The 16,060-nt window shown below is 38.1% G+C and overlaps 1 long non-coding RNA gene across 3 annotated transcripts; it reads right to left on the bottom strand.

Moving 5' to 3' along the window:
- Positions 1–14,025: 14,025 nt before the first annotated feature.
- LOC149215130 (uncharacterized) lies at positions 14,026–15,147 on the bottom strand. Of its 3 annotated transcripts, none has more exons than XR_016250451.1 (4): positions 14,793–15,052; positions 14,607–14,701; positions 14,337–14,418; positions 14,051–14,213 (listed from the first exon to the last, which is right to left on the bottom strand). It is a non-coding gene; the product is annotated as an uncharacterized LOC149215130 (long non-coding RNA). The 3 variants fall into 3 exon arrangements; XR_016250452.1 differs by having other exon boundaries at positions 14,607–14,694; XR_016250450.1 differs by lacking the exon at positions 14,337–14,418 and having other exon boundaries at positions 14,026–14,213; positions 14,793–15,147.
- Positions 15,148–16,060: the final 913 nt, after the last annotated feature.

Raw genomic sequence — 16,060 nt, 5'->3', positions numbered from 1 at the left:
GAATCCTATAACAAGGAGAGTAATGTATAGCTGAAATGTGGTCTTTATAGAAGTTGAGAGCACTTCAAGGAACGAAGATGAACCAAAAGAACCAAAATCCAAGAAAGTGGAGTTTGAACTAAAGAAGGAAGTATCTAAATAATTTGAGGACGTAGAGTCATCTAAATCAAATGATGAGATGGAAACACAAACTCTATTTTTGAGAAGGTCTATTTCTGCAAAAATACCCACCACAAGGTATAGTTCACTTGATATCCAATTTGCTTTTGTTTTATTGTGTATTAATGATGAATCTATATTTGTTAGAAGTAATAAATTCTAAAGTGAGTAAGGTTAAATTAGACTATCTATGGATTCAAAGTGATCCAATGTTGGTGCTACAAAAAATGATGAAGAAAGATGAAGTGGTTGTGACATGACTATTAAAGTATACAGCTAGGGTTTCAATGGAAGAAATCTCATGAGGAATTGGAATGCGAATTTACCATGTGTTAGAGTCGATCTTTACATCCCTCCGTCAGAGATCATTTCTCTTATTGCATTTCATTTTTAGGTGTCTCATACAGTTCATTCATTTGCATTCCGCCAGGGGCATGCCATAATCTGACGGAAGGGCCTTGTTACTCATTCCCCTCATTCCTTATCCTCCTGATTTAGGTCTGTTTGTCGAATCAATTTTAAGGTCACTTACAGTCATGTTTTAGTCTCTTGATCAGCAAGTCATTTCAGTCACTAGGTCTAGGGTTTAGTCTTCAAAATGACTAATAACATCAGCAAGCATATGAGGGAGGTTTCCAAATAAGTTTTCATTGAAAAATTTCATCATTATATCGCTTGATCATGACTTTTCTTCAAAACTCTGTTTTGAAGAAAATTGTCATTTCTGTCATGTAATTGTCAAAGTTTTTCAATTGTGAAAATCTTTAGGAGCAGCCCTGGTCATCCTTTGCAAAGTTCCAGGCCATTTATCCCTGTAGAATAGACAAAGAGATTCATCATCAATTCAACAAATCAAAGTGGAAGCAAAAACAGAGTTATGTGAAAATGCCAAAGTTCTGCAAACATTATGAAAGTGGGTTTCATGAGCTAAAATCTCAAAGGCTCTTTGTTTATAAGCAATTCATTCATTTGAAAAGATCATTTGTAAAAGAGAAGCAAGGCAGGGCAATCAAGTGAGAAATTGAGCAAAAAATACATTAAGTTGCCAGGCGCGGCGCACTGGGCAACTGGCGCAGCGCACTGGGCGTGAACACACAGTGTAAATTTACACTGGCGCGACGCATTGGTGACGCACGGCGCATTGGGCCTACCTCGCGATTCATACAGCCAGAGACCCGAAAACGGTCAAACCTCACTCAAAACGCTAAACAACACATGGATTTTCCTCGTAGTTGTGTGGGCCCTAGGAATGTTTGCAATGGGAAGGATCTGCAATTATGCTCATTAGCCGTATTATTCGATTGAGGGCTGGAAATGTGATTTTCAGTTATAGGTATTATAACAATACATTGCAGAAGACAGAAGTTACTAAAAATTTCTCCTGCCCTTTTGTTTGGTTCATTGCGCCAGTTTTACGGGGTTAAGAAGACATTTGGCTTCTTGCGATGAGTTATTCAACTTTGAATTCTGGGTAACTGAAGAGTACCAAGTAGTAAATGTCTCTGTCAAGAATGAGATTTGGAGATCTGAGGGCAATATTTTTGACTCAGATGGCAATGACGCTCGATTTAAAACATTCTGTTTCTGCTCAAGATTTAACCCATTGAAGAGACGCCAGATAGTTGTTCCTAGTCGAACATACATTCACTGCCAAATTGAAAAGCTAAACTCACCAAAAACACCCAGCTTTTGCCGATCCCAAAATACTTTGATGAATTGTGTTGCAATGGACTCACTTGGCACCTCTGTTGGGCCTTTTTCAAATGGCATCTTTACATCAAAGAAGCCGAGGTGAAACTGTGTGTTTGGAATGCGCGCGGCGCATTGGGAGAAGGCGCGACGCATTGGGAGGTCGCGGCGCACATGGCCTCCTGCCACTGTGTATTTTCCCATGAGCGCGGCGCATACAGTGAGCGCGGCACGTTGGGCTCACGCGCGGCACACAGGGCAGACAAAGCAAATTTTTATCGTTGCTCTGCAAGAATTCAAATCACTCGGCTCTTCTCGCTCCATGTTGGTGAAAGACTTATCGATGGGTGAAATCTGATCATATAATACTACATGTTATTGAATGCTCTTGTCAAAAAGCGAAGAATAGAAGAGGCCGAGGAAATCTAGATGGAAATCTTTGATAGGCATATGGAATATGTTCCACAATGTTCTTTACTCGTATCATCACTATATATGAGCAAAATAACATGCCTGAAAAGTTGCTACATCGAAATGAAAGCGCCCCAAATATTGCAAAGGATGCTAATTATAAAAAATTGGTTTTTATTCAAACGGCAAAGGGAAGGTGAATAGTCAAAGACCGAAACGCCTAAATTAAAACGAAAACATCAACCATAGTGGAGAAATAGGATCGAAGGTCTATTTTTGTCTTCAGTTACGACTCAAAAGGTCTGCGCTACAGGTTCTGCCTACTCATTGGTCATCAAACAGATTTCATATTGAACGTTGCTCCTTTTACAGATGGTTGGTTTTTCATCTTCTGTTAATAATGATTAAACATCCCCTATTTTTGGTCGATCCATTTTCTCGTAGTGGAGTTTATTTATTATATTGTAAATCATTTATAAAGTGTTGGAGTTCTGGGAAAGGTGTGGAGGAAAAACTCAGCACTTCACTGTACAGTTTGGCCAGGAAATTAATAAAATGATGCAGCTCTGATTCATGAGATTCATGTGGTATGAGTTTAGCAGATGTTTCTTCTTTCTGTTTCATATGTATCTTGTTATGTTTTACAGTTCATTCATAATCATTTCCAGTTGAATGCTTTTAAGTAAGAAAGGTGGAATCCAGTTCACTGCTCTGCCTTGGGAAGGCATTCCTGCTTTGTGTTTCTTCTTCTGTTTGAAAAGGATTCATTCATTATGCCCTTTTCAACCTCTCAACAGTCTTTCCACTCCATTTTATTTAAATTTGATTGCTAAACCTCCTGCCTATCTTGCCTCACGAAATACTCTGTGTCTTTGATTTAATTTCCCAGCTCATGCTGTCCTTTGTCCCATACAGCCCAGAAAATTCAGTCATTCAATAAATTACCTCTGTCACATTTATTTACTAGCCTAAAATCAGTTCCCATTTTAAGTCATCTCGGACCCTATTTCATATTTTTATTGAGTTTGACCCGGAGATAGCCCTCTCCTGTCCTCATAGGGCTAGCTACGAGGCTGAGCATGGTTTGATGTGGACCTAGAATCTTGCCTTTTCAGCCTGAGGCAAATCTAGGCTCTAAAATAGTGGTGACCATACTGGGGAAGAAAATGGTTTGCTTCTTGATGTCATTTGTTTTATAAGCTACAGACGGAGCCTGAAGTCACGCCAGGTAGACTTCGAAACACTTTTGCTTTGCATTAACGAAGTAGATAAATGCTGCTTCAGTCAATCTCCGGTCTAGCTTGTAAACGTGACACCTAACTTGTTAATTGCCCCAGTACATGTATTAAGTTCAGATCTAATGGTTGATGGTGGACAACGATCAAACATAAGAAGGCTGAAATCATTCACCTGGTGACTCCTGTAAAGACTGCACTGGAGGACTAACTCTTTCTCTGAGAAAATGCAAGGATCTTACATAAAGTTCGGGTATCCAAAGTGGAGTGGTATTCAGGATCTGGTCTGCTTTCTTGTAAATTACTTCTTTGCCGTTCTTGAAGCTGTCCTGAAAGTTTTTCAGAATTTGTTGTATGATGAAGGTGATCAAAATCTTCACTCGACCTATTCAAAAAGTGTAAATATTGAGTTTCCCTTTGATCCTAACCTCCTTACTTTTTCCACATCTCATGATGACTCTTTTCAACGTGAGGAGCCTAAAGAACACAAACCTGATCCCGTCACTCTTGTATATACTCCTACACCTTTTATAATCTCAGATAGGTATAAACCTCTTGTTTTACCTTCTGTTCTTCATGCTTTCCCCAAAAACTATGATCTATACTTGCCGAGGTTTGATGGTGAATGTAACAATGTCAATGCTGAGCAACATGTGCATAATTTTGAGTCTTTTCTAGACCTTTTTGAAGTTGATAACAAAGATGTCAGTATAAGGCTTTTTTCTCTTTCTTTGCAAGGCAAAGTCAAGAGTTGGTTCAAAACCCTGCCTGATGCGAGCATCTCAGATTTCCAGCAGTTCGTCAAAGTTTTTCTTGACAGGTGGGTGATTGGACAGAACCTTTTCCTTATTTTAGAAGAGTATAACCAGTTGAAAAGACAGTTAGGGGAGACAGTACAACAGTTTTCTGCCAGATTTAACCAAGTTTATTATTCGATGCCAGTTGATATAAGGCCTCCTCCTAGATCTACTCTCTTGCACTATCCGGGTGCCTTTGATTTGGAAATGGAGTTTCAACTGAGAGAAAGAAATCTTGCAACACTTGAAGAGATGCAGAACAGTGCAGTAAATGTAGAGGCTCATTTGTTGATCAGAAGGGAAAGGTTGAAGGAAGAAGAGATGAAAAACATGGATCCAGAGAAAACGACACCTTCAGAGGAAAGGCTTGACATTTTGGTGAGTGTAGTAGAAGAGATGGTGCGGAAAATGACTGCAAAAAATGAAAATGACGTTCATGAACAAGTGGCTGATCCAAAACATTTTGTTTCTTATCCCAGATGTCATAATGATTGTTTTGTAGATCATCTTGGAGAAGAAATATCTGTTGATATGACATGTATGCTTGATGATGTGTTTTATACTGACGATTTGCCTCAGTTTGATCAGTATGATGATGATGATTATGTTCTCCAAACAGAAGCTAATCTTGCAGACAAATCAGCAGCTAGTTTGTGGGAGGAGGAAGTTCACTTATAGCAGCTCGAGTACAGTGATCAACCGATGCATATCAGCTATGACAACGACGAGGAAATTGCAGCAAATTTTGAATTAAGTGAAGGATCTTTGCCTTTTTGCTTTGATTCATTTCAGTTCATCAGAGACAATTTCCATGCAATCAGAAATCAGCTGTCAACAAGTCTTGATTTGGATCCTCTTGAGGGCGATGAAAACTTTGTTCCAGACTTCTTATATTCAGAGTTCCAGCCCCCAAATGCCATTGATTATCAAGTTGCACATGAAGACATGGAAGCTGGCACATATGATCAAATAATACAAGAAGATTCCCTACCTTTCTGTTTTGAATCATTTCAGTTTTTGAAGGGTAAATTGCATAGTAAATCTTCAAATGAGCAGCCTGTGGGAAATCAACAATCTCTCAGTTTTAATGTTGAGGATGAAACAAATGGAAAAATTCTTGAGCAAGTTGTTAATAAGAAATATTCCCCTGAAATGATTGATGAAATCATTTTGGATACAAAACCCTCCCCAACACCAGATTTGCAGCCACCAAACACAATTGAAGATCAGATTATAGATGAAGGCGTGGAATCTGAAATACATGATCTAATGATGCAAGAGGATTCTGTACCCTTTTGTTTCGAAGCATTTCAGTTTATAAGGCAGAATCTTCATAATATCTCTAAAGAAGAAGATGGACAGCCAATAAAATGTCATACAGTTTTAATGGATACATCATAGCAGTCTTCTCAAATTTTTGATGATCCTATTGCTTGTGTGTTGGATGATGTTTGCTATAAAAGTTCTTCTCCATTAGCTAACCATGTGCCAGAAAAGAATGTTGATAATAATCTTATTCAAAAGTCGCCTTCATTGTCTTGTTTAACAGATTGTTCATTGCATAGCCCATACCAAGGTTTGCAGTCATATGAGGAGATTGATAAAGGAGACTTTTGTTCTGTTTGGAATCAGCAACAGGGTTTGGTTATTCACGAAATTCAGGATCCTTTTGACAACCTGCTGCTATCACCAAAGAAAGACAGCACAGATATGAGGAAAATTTTAAAATCCAGCTATGAAGATTACTTGGACCAGAGCAGTAATGTGTTAATGGAAATCAATGGCAATTCTTATGAAGATCCTTTTGCAATATTCTTGAAGTCATCCATCCAATTCATGCTTTGCAAGTTTATCAGCAGTGAACTTGATTCCGAGTTTCCATGGGAGTTGCCTTTCGATTCTTCCCTTTTCCTACGCTTCAGAAAGCATTTGGGAAGAAATCAAATATCAGCCATGATGCTTACATGGTTGCATTGCCTATTCCATTTCACTTGATTGGGTGGTGGAAAGAGTAATTAGAGTAGGTTTGATGAATAAGCTCAAATATGAGCATCTTTCCAGTTTGTTAGTTATGATTTAGTCATGTTTGGTTTTATTATGGTTTTCAGTTTTAGTCTTCAGTCAGAGTCCGTCTGCATAATGTCAGTTTCCATGTTTTGACTCCATAGCCCAATGGACGAAGGCACTGTCTGCTCTCCCAAAGATCTGTAGTTCTTGGCACCTCCAAGGAGCTACCATCCCCATTGGAGCCAATGTTAGAGTCGGTCTTTACATCCCTCCGTTAGAGATCATTTCTCTTATTGCATTTCATTTTTAGGTGTCTCATACAGTTCATTCATTTGCATTCCGCTAGGGGCATGCCATAATCTGACGTAAGGGCCTTGTTACTCATTCCCCTCATGCCTTATCCTGCTGGTTTAGGTCTGTTTGTCAAATCAATTTTAAGGTCACTTACAGTCATGTTTTAGTCTCTTGATCAGCAAGTCATTTCAGTCACTAGGTCTAGGGTTTAGTCTTCAGAATAACTAATAACATCAGCAGGCATATGAGGGAGGTTTCCAAATAAGTTTTCATCGCAAAATTTCATCGTTATATCGCTTGATCATGACTTTTCTCTGTTTTGAAGAAAATTGTCATTTCTGTCATGTAATTGTCAAAGTTTTTCAATTGTGAAAATCTTTAGGAGCAGCCCTGTTCATCCTTTGCAAAGTTCCAGCCCATTCATCCCTACAGAATAGACAAAGAGATTCATCATCAATTCAACAAATCAAAGTGGAAGCAAAAACAGAGTTATGTGAAAATGCCAAAGTTCTGCAAACATTATGAAAGTGGGTTTCATGAGCTAAAATCTCAAAGGCTCTTTGTTTATAAGCAATTCCTTCATTTGAAAAGATCATTTGTAAAAGAGAAGCAAGGCAGAGCAATCAAGTGAGAAATTGGGCGAAAAACGCATTAAGTTCCCAGGCGCGGCGCACTGGGCGTGAACACGCAGTGTAAATTTACACTGGCGCGACGCAATGGTGACGTGCGGTGCATTGGGCCTGCCGTGCGGCGCATACAGCCAGAGGCCCGAAAATGGTCAAACCTCGCTCAAAACGCTAAACAACACATGGATTTGCCTCATAGTTGTGTGGACCCTAGGAATGTTTGCAATGGGAAGGATCTGCAATTATGCTCATTAGCCGTATTATTCGATTGAGGACTGGAAATGTGATTTTCAATTATAGGTATTATAACAATACATTGCAGAAGACAGAAGTTACTGAAAATTTCTCCTTCCCTTTTGTTTGGTTCATTGCACCAATTTTACGGGGTTAAGAAGACATTTGACTTATGGCCATGAGTTATTCAACTTTGAATTCTGGGTAACTGAAGAGTACCAGGCAGTAAATGTCTCTGTCAAGAATGAGATTTGGAGATCTGAGGGCAATATTTTGGACTTAGATGGCAATGAAGCTCGATTTAAAACATTCTGTTTCTACTCAAGATTCAACCCATTGAAGAGACGCTAGACAACTCTTCCTAGTCGAACATACATTCACTGCCAAATTGAAAAGCTAAACTCACCAGAAACAACCAGCTTTTGCCAATCCCAAAATACTTTGATGAATTGTGTTGCAATGGACTCACTTGGCACCTCTGTTGGGCCTTTTTCAAGTGGCATCATTACATCAAAGAAGTCGAGGTGAAACTATGTGTTTGGAATGCGCGCGGTGCATTGGGAGAAGGCGCGACGCATTGGGAGGTCGCGGTGCACATGGCCTCCTGCCACTGTGTATTTTCCCACAAGCATGGCGCATACAGTGAGCGCAGCGCGTTGGGCTCGAGTGCGACGCACAGGGCAGACAAAGCAAATTTTTATCGTTGCTCTGCAAGAATTCAAATCACTCGGCTCTTCTCGCTCCATGTTGGTGAAATACTTATCGATGGGTGAAATCTGATCATATAATACTACATGTTATTGAATGCTCTTGTCAAAAAGCGAAGAATAGAAGAGGCCGAGGAAATCTAGATGGGAATCTTTGATAGGCATATGGAATATGTTCCACGATGTTCTTTACTCATATCATCACTATATATGAGCGAAATAACATGCCTGAAAAGTTGCTACATCGAAATGAAAGCGCCCCAAATATTGCAAAGGATGCTAATTATAAAAAATTGGTTTTTATTCAAACGGCAAGCGGAAGGTGAACAGTCAAAGACCGAAACGCCTAAATTTAAAACGAAAATATCAACCATAGCGGAGAAATAGGATCAGAGGTCTATTTTTGTCTTCAGTTACGACTCAAAAGGTCTATGCTACGGGTTCTGCCTACTCATTGGTCATCAAACAGATTTCATATTGAACGCTACTCCTTTTACAGATGGTTGGCTTTTCATCTTCTGTTAATAATGATTAAACATCCCCCATTTTTGGTCGATCCATTTTCTCATAGTGGAGTTTATTTATTGTATTGTAAATCATTTGTAAAGTGTTGGAGTTCTGGGAAAGGTGTGGAGGAAAAACTCAGCGCTTCACTGTACAGTTTGGCCAAGAAATTAATAAAATGATGCAGCTCTGATTCATGAGATTCATGTGGTATGAGTTTAGCAGATGTTCCTTCTTTCTGTTTCATATGTATCTTGTTATGTTTTACAGTTCATTCATTTTCATTTCCAGTTGAATGATTTTAAGTAAGAAAGGTGGAATCCAGTTCACTGCTCTGCCTTGGGAAGGCATTCCTGCTTTGTGTTTCTTCTTCTGTTTGAAAAGGATTCATTCATTATGCCCTTTTCAACCTCTCAACAGCCTTTCCACTCCATTTTATTTAAATTTGATTGCTAAACCTCCTGCCTATCTTGCCTCACTAAATACCCTGTGTCTTTGATTTAATTTCCCAGCTCATGTTGTCCTTTGTCCCATACAGCCCAGAAAATTCAGTCATTTAATAAATTACCTCTGTCACATTTATTTACTAGCCTAAAATCAGTTACCAATTTAACTCATCTCGGACCCTATTGCATATTTTTATTGAGTTTGACCAGGAGAGAGCCCTCTCCTGTCCTCGTAGGGCTAGCTACGAGGCTGAGCGTGGTTTGTGGTTATCCTGAATTTTGCCTTCCTTCAGCCTAAGGCAGATTTAGGCTCTAACACCATGCACATGAAAGAGTATGAACCCAAGATGGGGAGCAAGAATGAGAGCTAGAAATGGGGATTGAGATCCAACCAGAGTTGTCTATGACCAAGGATTTTGGTGCAGAAGGAGAGCATCAAGTGTGCAAAGGTGAGAGAATGGTGGCATAACTGTTAAGATAACAACAATTAAAAAAAAAGGTTCTAATGGAATTTAAAAAAATTTCATGTAAATGGGTATGCAACTATAAGACATGATAGGTCATGCGTACCCTTGAAGTCTAAAGGTAGACCTAGTGATGGAGGGGGGGGCATATCGAATTCTTAGGTGCTCTGGTTATAGACTTTAGGGGAATAAGATGTGGAGGTGAGCCATGAAGGCTCGCATAATCACTTCTAACAAATTTGGTTAAGGGAAACCCAAATCAAGTTTAAAGAAAAAAATGTTAAATTAAAGTTAGCTTAATCATTAAATCATTTTTTATACGATAATTAATAATTTATTAACCCAAAATTTTGATAACTCATAATTTTACCCATAATTTTTGAAGTAATAACTAAGCCGTTATAAAATAACTTTCAATAATAATTAATAACAAATCAATTTAATCCCACTATTACTCATCCTTAACATATATTAAAATACAATTTTAATATTTAAAATTTATGCTTGAGTCTTAATCCTTAAAATTTAAGAAGCTATTATTTGATGTTTTCCTTGATATTCCTTTTTCCCCTGACTTTTAGGACAACGTACAATTATTTGAGTTTTTGGAAGGATAATCTTTTCCATACATTCAGTTTGACAAATCGAGAACACTCATAAAGTGAAATTGACTTTAACTGTTTCATAATGGACCTTTCACTTCAGGGGAAGGGTAGTACTACGTATGCATTACTTTAGGTGATTTAACGATCACATCATGCACCCGAAACGACCCAAAATGGTAAGATTCCATATTGCTTCCGGCTTTCATGTGGGCTCCACAGGAATATCGTGGGCAGACAAGATGGGACTTCGGGCTCTCGAATGTATTAATATTTTATTGAAGATGCATTGTCTCTCTAATTAAAAACAAGGGGAGCTGCGACGCAGCGAGTCCCTGCGTGAAGTTGAGCCTGTCTATTAGGCACTACAAAGTAGAGGAAAACACATATCAATATATAGTCAATGGCATAAAACAATGAACTGAGTTTTTAAGAAGCAAAATGCAGCTTCTGTATACACCATCGTTGAAATCAAACTTGCACCAAGTGATGCTACTGCAAACCTTGTCACTGACCTTTGGAATTTTACCATTCAGCATCGTCTTCATGGCACGCACTTTTTGGTTTCTCTTTAGCAGCAACTGGAACAGCCGGTACAGAATACTCTGATGCTGAACATCATTTGTAAGCAATCATGAATTAGGATGTGTGACTAAGGACCAAAGGTTTCTCTTTAGCAGCAACTGGAACAGCCGGTACAAAATCCTCTGATTCTGAACATCATTTGTAAGCAATCATGAATTAGGATGTGTCTGACTAAGGACACAAAACAAGTTTAAAAAAGTATGATAGAAAACATACATCGAAAGAAAACAAAAACAGAATAAAATCAGTGAATAGGAAATAGCTTTAATAATGAGAAAGGGACCCTCTCAGAACTTTCAACAAGAAGAACTGTTAAACTAAACTCTATATGAAGCCCATACGAACATGCATAGGAATAGATGGTCTTTACGATGGCATACAGAAGTAATCCACTTACTATTTGCCTAGGTCTGCCAAATAATAGCATTCTTTTTGCTTGTAATGTGTCAAGAATGAAGATTTTCAAGTAGTATAAGAAATCAACTCAGGAACACACAAGATGATCTAGTGCCTAATGTTCAGCAAGCACCATTCTGTATCATCTAGATTGGCATTCATGGTAGAAGCAATTGGAGAGCACTAACTGCATTATGGTAACAGATTTGTAGATCGTCTTAAGTAAAAATCAGTTTTATATCACGTTTAAAGCAAAGTAGTCAGCTCTGGATCTAAGGATCAGAAGAAAAGAATCATAACAACTTTATTATCATTTTAAATTCAGGACTTAAAACAAAGAGGCCCATGCGTACCTGTTGTTGCATGAACAGTGGCCATGAGGGCCTCAGCAATAGCAAATTCTTCATTCACGACCTGTAGCCAGTTCCTAATCAACTCAGGAACACACAAGATGATCTAGTGCCTGATGTTCAGCGTGCACCATTCTGTATCATCTAGATTGGCATTCATGCTAGAAGCAATTGGAGAGCACTAACTGCATTATGGTACAGATTCTAATAGATTTTTATAAAACCCTTCCCTTTTCAAATTTTCGGTAAATAAACAATTTCCCACGGGTAGCATCCACTGCGCAGCTCTGACACTGAAGTTCGAAATATAACTGCCAAGATAAAGAACAACGTAAACCCCTCTGGAAGCACAACTGACAATGACAATGAGTCTTCAGCTAAGGGCATTAAACCCCAAGAATCCAGGAAATCAAAAGAGAAATCAAGGACGAATTTTGTGAATGGTAAAAAAATTAGACCCAAAGAATCTATGGATGCCAGAGCTGATAATTCTCTAAAAGACTCATCAAGCAAAGACAGGGTGATATTGGATTTCGAGTTAATTGATATAGAAAACGGTGGTCATGATTTAGATGACGATTGGGAAGTGATAGACAAACCACAAGATGACTACGATAGATATGTGAAAATAGATCGGAAACTAAAAATTAAAATGAAAACAGTATGCTAGGTAGAAAATGATAGAAAAGTCATTTGAGTATTGTATATTGACATAGATACAGTTATGTTAAGTCGTTTATTATAAACGATATATGACCAGGAAAGTTAATTTGAATATTAGTGAACACATCTTTTATAGTTATGATTACCAATTATGATTACCAATTAAAAAATTTATGCATCTCTTATGCTGACCTGTTATGATTTTTTAAAATAATTATAATTATTTAAAATTGAGAATGGCTTTTTATATCTCTTACCATGAATTTTTTTTCTTTATTTAAGAGTAGAATAATTTTTTTTTTTATAATTTTACAAAGAAATTAGTTCAGAATAAAAATAACATTATTGTAATCACATAGTAAACTATTTAGTATAATGGCTTTCGCATCTTCTTAATCTACACTTATAGTCTTAACATTATTGTAATCACATAGTAAACTATTTAGTATAATGGCTTTCGCATCTTCTTAATCTACACTTATAGTCTTATATTAGAATAGAGCTTATAGTCTTATATTAGAATAGAGCTTATATACTTATAGTCTTATATTAGAATAGAGCTTATAGTCTTATATTAGAATAGAGCTTATATTGTTCATGTCTAGAGCTTATATTGTTCATGTGCTTAGACATAGTTATTTTAGCTATGACTTTAAAGGTATTGTTCATGTGCTTAGACATAGTTATTTTAGCTATGACTTTAAAGGTAATTGTAGCTTTACCTAAATCTTAGTATTCACAGTTTGTTTCATATTTTTTTAGTGATTTATGCCAAGTCATAGCTAAAACAACTCACCCCAAGTGATTGGCAGCATATAAATATGGTTAGTTTCAGGACAATGCGCGTGGAAACCGTGGGATATCACTGTAAGGACGAGCCAAGAGGGAAGCACGCAAACCGAGTGAAAGTCTATGAATGTTTCAACCTAAATTATAAAACTATTTCGTCTTTCACAGCGACTCTATGAGCGTTCTTAGTCGTACAAATAAAAGAATCGAATGATTAAGCTTTTCTAATCTTTCATTATAATTTTTAGCAAATATCTAATCATATGATTGATTTCCTTTTGCTTGTCTCCATGCCCTGGATACAGTGAATTTGATAAATTAACATAATATCTCAGTTAACATGCCAGATTGTAACAACTAATCATATTTAGATTTTAAACAGCACAAAATGCATAGAAATTCACAGAATGTACAACCAAAAGAGAGGAATTTGCAGTGATTTAAAAGCTTTACCGGAGTTATGACAGTTGTATATTCCATCTCTTTAGAGTTTGCCAACTTCTGGTTCTTAGACAGAGATGACATTTCTGAGGAGTTTGAACTTCGTGGAGCTGAATCCTTCCATGTATCCAAAATCTTTTTACCTAAAACGGCTTCGTTGGGATGATTAGCGACGGGCTTCCGGGGATAATGAGCGACCGAGGAAGTATGAGTTTGAAAGGAGAACATATTTTGATGAAGATCTCGCATGAGCGAACGCTGCGTTCTGGTAAAACTTTCGGCATCTTGAGTAGGGTCGAATTTTGGATTGATTTGCATTCCTTCGAAAGAGTTGTCACCGCTAGAAGGATTGAATTGCATTGTTTCAGAAGGATTGTCACAGTGGGTACGCAGAAAATGAGAATTTAAGTAAACAGAAAACCTTCTTGCAGAGAGAATCTCATTGGCCGACAATATTAAAATCTGATTCAAGGCTTATGGATTGTAAATTGTAATAATTACGTAGCTATGTAAAAGTAAGCAAAATGTTAGGATAATAATGTATCTACCCAACGCAACGTCCGTTTCATAGGTAATAATTACTTGTAATGGATTTCGATATCGTTAACAAATATATCTTAAGACGAGGCCACACGTTACACAGGAGACATGTGATGGACATGCATGCAGCAACGTGTTTGTACGCACCAACGTGTTTGTACGGAACGTGGGAAACAAGGCCATGAGAACCACCATGGCTCTCCAAATCTGCAACACTTGTGCCTGAAACATGGCTCTCCAGACCTGAAACATGGCTCTCCAGACCTGCAAAACACTGCCAGAACCATGCTACAAATAATAAGAATCTAGTCTAGTCTTACTGTTTACTCAGGGTAGTCTTACTGTTTACTGAGGGTTTTCGTGTACTTAGGAGGAAGGGTATAAATGGCCAGGTTACCAGTGCGGCTATGGACGAGACAATCTGGCGAGAGCTCCCCGAGGAGGCTTCGGAACTATTTCTCCATGCCGTCCATAGCTTTCTTCAACAGCGTCGCAGCGTCAACATAAATCGATTTGAGAAGTTTTGATGCAAGGAAGAAAACCAAATCGGCAGAAGGCAAAGCAATTATTTCATCAATTTTTCCGAGAATATGATATTGAGCTGCAGGGTAGCTTCCAAGAAGAAAATACAAAAAATAACAAAGCAAGATAAACATATTACTGTTACCTGTGAGAAGTCCGTCGCCGTCTCTAGTAATTCTGGTCCTTACAATGCGTGGATGGATAGAATTTGCTGTCACATTGGCCTTCATTTTCTGCATTCTAGACGGAAACTTGTGTTAAATGTTTATTCCTTGTAAAAAAATTGTAAATTTGAGCGGTTATGGAAAACGTAGCTCAAGATTAAGGTTACCTCGAGTCTCAACGCAAGCTCTTTTGTGTGTAGAATATCGATAGCTGCTGTAAGTTTTGACCCAGATTTGCTTGAATCTTTGGAGTTTGTTCTTTCTTGCGCATATGACAGATTTAATAATAATGGCTCTTTGTTTGATGCGTTTCTTCAGGTTGTAGCGTCTCAAGATTGGCCTGAAGTCACTAAATATGCAGGCTTAGTTTGTGCTCAGGCACATCGTCAGGAACTCATTCAGGATCTTTACAAGTCTGGCAGGATCCTGTGCGAGGGTCTGCAACTGGAGGCATGATAAAGTATACATTTCTTGTCTATCCCTAAAAACAGAAAATATGTGCAAATGTGGCCGAGTGTTTGACCTGCTTGACTGAATTAAGCTTTTTTTAAGCTTTTTTGAAGCAATGTTTGTGCAAGCATGAAAGAGGGGTCATTCTAAATTCTTCTTTTGCATCTCTGCTTATAATATTTTTCATTCTGTTCCTATTTGGTTTGGCTTTTGAAACTGAAATATGAAAGCATATCAATTCTCTCAGGGAATTGTTGATTTCATTCAGAAGGAATACAGGACACAAGCCGGAGCGTATAATATTTTACAGGTAATAATCATCGATAAACGGGTAAAATACGTCATTCTTATAACCCTGGTTTCCCTTGAATTTTTTTCGGAAATAAATAGTTTCTGTGAAAATTAAGGAATAACAGGTACAAGGAGCGAGTTAAAACATTTAAAGAATTCAATAAAAAGGCGCTAGAAAGTAGCTGTATGAGAGATCTTACTTGAGAAATAGTCAGTCGGACTGCTGAGGAGGAGGCCGGACTCGTTATCCGTGGAATCGACAAGCGATGCATCAAGATCCATTGTTGAGCGTTGTGTTGAGGCTACTATACGATCTGTGAGATCCACTGCTATACAATCTATTGAAGCTGTTGTAAAGCTCGATCTGATCAGCGAAGGGCAGTTAGAAATAAAACCCAGAGGCAACGTACTGGACTACATTAGCACCGGTGGCGGAAGGTTATAACAGCGGGACTGCACAGCTGCTGTGCATGTAGCACGCACATGCTTCGCACAAAGACACCTCCCCCCATGCGAACCTTGACCATACGGCCGACACCTGCAAAAGAACAAGCAACTTAGCATATGTATCCCATTCGCACTTAACATTAAACATTAAGGAATTAATGTCAGCATTAAATCGAAACCGCAAACCGTCAGGGCCACTTGATTGTGGGTAAGTACCAGTTTAAGATATGGTCCGGCCTCTTCTGCC

The sequence above is a fragment of the Pinus tabuliformis genome, chromosome 1_1, assembly GCF_031772625.1.
Source record: "Pinus tabuliformis cultivar Carrire ecotype Pingquan chromosome 1_1, CPIR1, whole genome shotgun sequence".
NCBI lineage: Eukaryota > Viridiplantae > Streptophyta > Pinopsida > Pinales > Pinaceae > Pinus > Pinus tabuliformis.
The sequence above is the reverse complement of the archived record's forward strand: the minus strand, read 5'-3'. Positions and strand labels throughout refer to the sequence as shown.